The sequence below is a fragment of the Eurosta solidaginis genome, chromosome X (genome assembly GCF_040869045.1).
Source record: "Eurosta solidaginis isolate ZX-2024a chromosome X, ASM4086904v1, whole genome shotgun sequence".
Classification (NCBI taxonomy): Eukaryota; Metazoa; Arthropoda; class Insecta; order Diptera; family Tephritidae; genus Eurosta; species Eurosta solidaginis.
In genome coordinates, this window is record NC_090324.1 from 34,248,725 (window position 1) to 34,257,314 (window position 8,590).

The 8,590-nt window shown below is 40.0% G+C and overlaps 1 pseudogene; it reads left to right on the forward strand.

Annotated features, from left to right (window-relative positions):
* Positions 1–680: 680 nt before the first annotated feature.
* On the forward strand, positions 681–1,809 carry LOC137234838 (uncharacterized; annotated as a pseudogene).
* Positions 1,810–8,590: the final 6,781 nt, after the last annotated feature.

Genomic DNA, 8,590 nt, shown 5'->3' on the forward strand with positions numbered 1-8,590 from the left:
ACACAAGGAAGAGGGTAGCCTAACCTCACTTTCCGCACCATACTAAATAGGTTTTTGTTGTTGTTTTTTTTTGAACATCACAAACACGAAATTAAGTTCAATTTAATTAATTAATCTGGTGCTCATTTCACTCATTTCATTTTAAACACTTTTTACACTTTTTTTGCGCTTGTTTTGCAATATCGCACGCATTTTTTCACTTTTTCAAAAATACACCCATTATCTGTGGAGGTGGCGAGTGGTCCCCCTTTTTTTTGTTGTTGCCGCTGAGACAAAAAGTCTGTAAATTAAACCTTTTTGCTGTCGTCGCTGCTGTGACAAAAAGTCCATAAAGTAAACCCTTTTCACGTCGCTACTCTGAAAAAGTCTGCAATAAACAAAATAAATAATAAACTTCGAATTTCAATAGTGTTTATTTACGGCTGGGCAGGTATTTTTACTCTAAGGAGTTCCATTTCTATAATCGGCAATTTTCTCGTTAATAAACGTAAATAAAACAATGGAAACCTACATCCGTTTAGCAGAATCAATCGCAGAGTTTGATAAAGATTACGGCCTTATTCCGGAGAGCGACCATAGCAAACACACCTTGTAAAACTGTTGTACTAAACATCATCTCTTTTTTTAGCAAAACCTTATTCCTTTCAAATACTTTTAACCAATATAGAGCCTTTAACATTATGCCACATATACCAATGACATTTCCACAGGGTATTCATAAGATAATTCAAGCAGATGGAACAATGCAACATCCTGTTCCGGTGGACCCTCATTTGATTTCCTTAAATGTCATTCCGAATGATACAAGTCCAATATTTCAACCATCTTGGCAACGGATGTATCCTAAAACTATTGAGGGTGTTATTAGCAGTGATGTGGCCGGTAACCCTCTAATAACGTTAATTCGCAATGGTTACCCCCGTAGACATAAAACAGGCACCACATATACACATTTGATACATCAACAACAACAATTAACCGTTAATCCACATTTTCAACCGGTCACAAACTATTCAACATTGGCTTATACAATGCAAAATATGTCAATGTCAGATGGATCTATTACCGGCTTAGATACCACGTTTTATACCAAGTTCAATGAATTCAAATAAAAGTGTTGGAAGTGATACAGGTAGTTTAAATCGTTCATGTGGTGATGTTTCCCCACCAGAAACGCCAACACTGTCTAGTGTTTCATCAGGTTTACGACTCGTCGGTAGTGATAATTTGCATCAAAAACATTTTGGTTATAATACAAAACCAACGGGGAGTACATTAAGACTCAATGGCCGACCAGATAAATTAATTTCATCGAATGTTGTTGTAAATGCGGTTAGTACGACTGCAAGTGGTGGAATGTATACATCAACATTGCCAAATACACATCCAGCATTAACGCCACAGGCTCAACCAATGTATGGTACAGAAATTATATTAGCTCCTGGCGGTAATGCAGGTGGCATTGGTCTTATGCAAACAACTTCATTAGCTAATAATAATAATAGTGGTGGTGTTGGTGGTAATAATATTGCTGTTGTCACATCGAATATGGGTACAAGTAATAATAATGTAGCGAATAATCCTGTATTGATGAGTTCACCAACGGCAGGTGGTGCTGGTGGTAGTATACTTATGAATATAACACCAAATTCAGTTATACTACCATCGCCACATCAACAATATAATACAACGTATCCATATCATGCCGCACCTACAACACATCAACGTTTAATGAATCATACGGGGAACGTTTAGCTGCAATTGGATAATTACGTCTACTCATCAAAAGCATATGTATAATGCGTTCGTTTCCTTTAATAAGAAATATGCCACCCAAAATTACATCTGAAAAGAAAAAAAAAGAAGAAAAATTTATTGATTAATAAAAAGAAATATGTATTAGTAATCAAATTAATTACAATTCTTCACCACATCATTACCTTTTCTTTAGGACATTCTGCGCAACAATCGCATTACTCCAAACCACGCCGTAGTAACAAATGAAATGAAAGAACGGAAAATCTCTTGATACATTTCCCGTTGTTTCAATTCATAGGAATTTTGCCTTCTATACACGGGTATGTATGAATGTGCGTTTTTTTTTGTTTTTTGTCTTTGCCGTTGGTATGCTGGTACCAGTGAGCGGAATTCTAAAAAGGGATGGTAGTAGACGAATAAAAAAAAAAAATGAAAATAGTAGTAGTTGGTAGTTTTTACCAAGAAAACAACAGCTACAGTTCATATTTGTACCAAACAATTAATAATTTGTTTTAAAACAAATAACGCGCATTTCAAGGAAATGACACCTTAAAACACGTAAACAAGACAAAATTACATGCACATTTGTATATACCTATGTATATAGCTTATGCCTATACGATACTCACTTTTTTCCTGTATCGTGAGTGTGAAATACTGACAAACATGCATCAAAACGTCAAATCACAACAACAATATTCCAAGGTACCAAAAGTACTGCCACAAAATAACCGATCTCGACAGGTAATCGCTTACGTAGAACCTTTTATTTTTCGTTCAAATTATTAAAAAAAAACTGAAAAAATAGCGCAATCGCGTACTCAGTTACTATATTTCTCTACTCAAAAATTTATTTCCTGTTTTAAGTTCTTCAGAAATTTTTCAAAATTGACTGATTTGGTCAGTATCGCCTCCTAATGTTAGTTGGGTTCAATTCTTTAAAATTATCGCAGTATACGTTTACAGTGCGAAAATACTGAAATATTTGTAGATTTTGGGCCTCGGTGGTAGTAGTAGTAGAAAATGAAAATGGGCCAGAAAAGTTCGTAAACTTACCAATGCGGTAAAGTCCGTGCACTGACTGTTCATATACTTATACCAACGTATGTACATATACATGCCGAGTTTAAATGTACATTATATTAGGGATGTATAAAAAGATGCAAACGGGTACCCAAAAACCCGAGTCTGAGGAATCGGTAACGGAGCCAAATACCCTTCTGGAACAGTGCCTTTTGCTAAAGGCCATCAATAAAACAGGACTACAATCGTACTTGGGGAAAAGTTGAAGAAATAGGTGAAGGGCAATACAAAAAAAAAAAAAAAATTATTCATTCTACAAATTTTTTTCTTCGTCCAAAACGAAGAGTTTTTTTATTTTTTCTTTACATAGCATACAATTTTCTGTCCAAACATTTTTTTTGTAGCGGGCAGGGAAGTTGTTGGTTTTTAGCACCAACAACACAAATAACAGCGACTCAAAAGAACCCACACTATACACCTTCTACCCGGTTCGGTACCAGAATGTGCGAACCGAAAATCGTAAATGCTAATTTTTCTGCAGCATTAGTGTGCCCGTTGCTAACTAAAACGCTACCGGGTGACACAAAATAAACAACATAAGGCACTAAAGACCCAGGCACATAACGTGCGGGGAAAGAGGCCATGCACATAATGCGCGCCACATATGAATATTTTTTTTATGCAGCGACAGATGCTTCCCCTTATGCGCGCGCTAATAAAATTTCCCAAATGCCAATAATACAATTAGGGACCACTCGCCCCCGCATTTTCGAGAATGACTCGACCCAGTCAAACATATTGCATTTCTTCAGGAAAATGGGTCGCTTTGCCGCCATGCAACGAAGCGCTGCCAAGAACGTCATGTGTTATACGTCGGAATGCCGCGCTTGTTTTAAGCAACATCCCATACGCCTGTGCCCCATCTTTCGGGCCAAAAAACCCGAGGAGCGTCTTTACTTAGCGATCCGCGGGAGCTGCTGTGGAAATTGCTTGGCTTTAGACCACCGCTCTAACGCGTGCCCAAGCCAAGGCCGATGTAAAAAATGCGGCGAAAAACATCACACGATGCTTCACATTTTCTCGATTGATGAAGAGGAACAGCTACTCCACGAAGCCCGCTCCAAGCCATGGAGTGTACAAGTTGAGGAGGAGCTGGAATCACCCCGTGAGTGGATTGACGACTCCATATCGTTATATGCGTCAGATGCTGGAACGGAGACTGGGCCTCTTCTTCCATCTCGAATCCACCGAACCGAAGCGGAGACTCGGTCTCTTCGCCCGAACACAACACCAGCAGCCAAATCGTTTCGGCCGCTTTTGCAGCATGAAAGGAAGCGGCTCCAGCACAACACATCTACAGTCCAGCGCCATGTTCGTGACGGCCGAGCGGAGACTCGGTCTCTTCGCCGGCAAACTAAGGACCCTCATCGAAGACAACCACCGCGCGATCGCAGAGCGGAGACAAGGCCTCTTCGCCTGCAACAACGACATGACACCCATCATCAACCACGAGATCGCAGTCACGGATCCAACTCGCTGCAGCTCACCACCGTGTCCGCCTTCCGGGCAGGGCTCCTAGCCCCGCATTCAGCTGCCACCGCCACCATGATACCGACGGTAGCGATCACCCCCACCGCGGTCGTAAAATAGAAGCAGGGGGGCGGCTACACCTCGTTCGCGCCTTAATCGATGGATGCTCCCCCACCACAGTGATTGCGGATGAGCTCGCCCAGGAGCTCCAACTTCCTACCAGCAGCATTGGCGGGCAAGCAGGATGTCTGCTGCGTATCCGAGGAAGACACGGACAGAACAAAAGGATTGCGACCCATGCTGCGGTCGTATCCAATTTTCGGCACATGACACCCACGACCAGCATCGACAGCGCTATCGCAGCCCCGTACGCACATCTCCGTCTGGCGGGTCCGCAGTTCCATGCATCCGCGCCGATCCGCCTCATCTTAGGAACAGATGTATATGCGGAGATAATATTACCAGGGATTCTGCCCTCCACATTGGCCCTTTGCTGGCTCAGAGTACCATCTTCGGTTGGGTACTCTCGGGCACAACCAAGGCCTAACATGAAAATGTTCGGTAACGACCGAAATACAGGAATTTTTACACTTTTTATCCTTTTATTATTTATTTTTTATTGAATTTCTGTTGTACACAGTCGCAAGAGGTGTGCATTGTGACTTCGTACAAGCGAAAAATCTTTCTATCCCTCCATTGCCATACCTACGTGTCAAATCATAGCTGACAGGGAGGACGGCTGTCGCGAAGGGCCCGAGAATGGAAGAAAGGTTTCTTTTTCTAGTGTTCACCTTTATTAAATTGAAGTGCCATGAATTGCACATTTGTTTCAAATCAGCTTTTCCTTTAAATTTGTATACAGAAAATAAGACTACATATTAATACTCACTCGCTGTTCACTATTGTGAATGTTTTGTCGAAAATTCGCCACTTGTATGAAGGCACAATGGAGGTGTGCGTTTAAAATCTTGTATCATTACAATAAGTTATTTTTTAATGAATTTCCTTCATACAAAATTCACAAGCATAGAATTTCCAATGAATTTGTAATAAACGGCAAGAAATATGAACACGTATATATTCTTACTTCTTTTCGCTATCCCTAGCTCTAGGCAAACCTGGCTTAGACCTTGAATCATAACGGGAAACGTGCCGAATGACAGAGGCATCAGCAACCAAGCTCACCCATTGCGCAAACCATCTTGCGTGCCGCCAAGCCGGCGTACTGACCGGCGTTTATGTTAAGTTAGATATAATTAGTTATACATTTTTATTTTTTTTCTTCTCTTCTTCACGGCCGGTGATCCTTGGCGGACTGTGATGTTGCGTACCGCAAGGGGCGGCATGTTTAGGCCAAATGCCTAACTTTACCTGATTGACGGCGCCCCTCCCTAACGTTTTAATGATATTTCCAGCCACCCACACTCACGCCGCTTTTGTGTACATGCATGCACATGCATGCGTTTCATACACATGCACGTGTGTGTGCCGGTTGTCAGCAACCACGCTTGTATATGTGGGGGTTGTTGTGTGTGTGGCTTTTTTCCCCTCCTTAATACCAGAGGACCTTTTTGCGGCTTAGCGGTTGTCATCAACGGGATAACCGGCCTCTTTCTCGATTGACCGCCAAGCAGTTCACATCGCCCAGGATCACCATCGTCATTTTGCGACATTAAGGTAACCTTACACACATTGTATATTTTTTCTTCTAATTAAAACGCTATTATAACGAGGAAATCCTCTTTGCGTTTTTCTGCTCTGTTTTATTTCGAGTGAACCACCTTCCCGAGATCGACCCTTGTGTGCCTACCCACTGCCGGTTCCAGACGCACTCAGGCCGAACATGTTTAGATATTTGTTAGAAAAATTTTATTATTTCCATTTTAAAACATTTTTTTTAGATATTTGTTAGAAAAATTTTATTTAAATTTGTTTTTTTTTTTCACTGCACCACCACTTTGCAAATTTTCACTCCACTCTACTCACCGCTGCTGTCCAAAACGAAATGACCGAGGCTCCAGCCTCACGGTCGCCATATAATGTCCCAAGTTGAAACGTGGAGGGCGCCGCCTCCAAATACTTGCCATTTTTGAAATTGGCTTTATAATCTTGGTGGACGCCGTCGCCAAACTTTATAAGCCATCGAGGTCAAGAAAGTATACTACGATTTTTTACAATTTAAACTTTACACTTTATTTAAAGAAAACTCTTTAATAACGCGTCCGAACTTTAGAGTTGGCAAAATTATAATGATGGCGGTGAAACATAAAAATGCCGATGGCACTATTGCCATTCGTCATTTTTATATTTCATTATATACACCATACTGTCTTACACATCGTATTACAATAGCTGACACTTATTAGAATATGCTATGAACATGTTTCCTACTCTTTCTTACAAAGTGCACCATTCACAATGTCACATCTTGCATTGTGCGCAATAGCGTTGCCAGATTTGTCGTTATGTATTAAAGTGGGGAATTTTATCACTACAGTCCTAAGTCAATAACTTCCTCAACAATCAGGTTGCTTGAACATTTTCTACGCTACCATTTTTCTATCCTAAGATAAAAACGAGCGCGACTAGTCTTTTGTTGCAAATTTATATAGCGCTTTAATATATATATATATATATATATATGTTCTCTTTGTGACTTTTTCTTCATGCTTGTTGTTATGGGCTCTCCACTGGCACGGAGGTTTGTTTAAATTTTCTACCGTGCTAGCCTTCGTGGTTGGTATTTCCATGTGAACTACTGTGAGTTTTTGCAATTGCTTCCTGATTATCTTTGTTCTTAAAGATATCAGGATCATTCATAGGAATTATGCAAATTCTTGATTTGCCGTTGAATTTCGACGTGGCTTATAAGGCTGACTTTACTGTCAAGTGCGACATTTGAAGTTTACTTTTACTTGACTTTTATTGCTCTTCCTCAACTCTGTGTTTGGAAATTTGGACAGAGAGAAAAAAAAATTTTAGACGAGCTGTTGCACGTTATTCAATTGCCTATATTTAAATTTCATATAGTTTTTAAGTATAGCGGCTATCGCTATGATTAGCAGCCCTATCGTGCATATTAAAGCACCTAGCCAAATGTCTGTGGTTTTTGTGTCCACTTGGGCTTGTGGCTCATATTTTATCAATTTGTTGTCAACTTTTTCCTCTTCAGAGGTTTCTTTACCCAATTCATAGCCAGATATCGCTATTATGATGCCTTGAGCTATCTTAGTCCACCAAGACATTTCGATTGAAAGAGAAAATTCAAGAGAAAATAAAAATTTATTGCTGATTCCTTGGGGGGAAAAAGTTTGTTAATTTAAGCTTTAATTTTAATCTTTATTCAAACATTGCATTTTACTCTTGACCTTCATTACTTTTTAATAAATTTACTTATTTAATAGGTTAGCTAAGCGTGGGGCAGTTAAGGGCGAGCAGTTTAATGTGAGTTATAAGGGAGTAATTTGATGTGCTTGTAGGCATATGAGTCGTGGCAGAGTGGATGACGTACCCGACTCAAACGTTTGGGGTTGCGGGTGCAAAGCCCATTGCAACCAAGCATTTTTTAAATTTATAATTTTATAAATTATTATTTTAATGGACTGTATTTTATTTTCATTTAGTTTATGGTGTATTTAAAACACGGGACGATGCAAAGCATCGTTGCACCTTTATGTATTTAGTTTATGGTGTATTTAAAACACGGGACGATGCAAAGCATCGGTACACCTTTATTTATTTAATTTGGGGCGAGCATAGGGAACTCTGAGGTTTCGCTCTAATGAGCCACCTCATCTTCTTTTTGAAGAACCCTTTAAAAATGTGATATGGAGGCGAGCACGGGGCTCTGAGGTATTGGCGCCCCATTTTCTACTAGAAAAACCTCAATTTTAAATTAAAAACTAAAACTATGTCTTCAGAATATTTCATAAGTCGTATGAGAATTTCAGCGCTTATGAAACAAACGAAAGAAAAAACTCATAGTTTAAGTCGCTTAAACATGCTCCCCCCTAGACGGCTTAGTCGTCTAGTTGTAATTCCATAGGAGCCGGTCATCCGGCTCGAAGGACCATAGCTAAGCGTGGGGCAGTTAAGGGCGAGCAGTTTAATGTGAGTTATAAGGGAGTAGTTTGATGTGCTTGTAGGCGTATGAGTCGTGGCACCGTGGATGACGTACCCGACTCAAACGTTTGGGGTTGCGGGTTGAAAGCCCATTGCAACCAAGCATTTTTTAAATTTATAATTTTATAAATTATTATTTTAATGGACTGTATTTTAT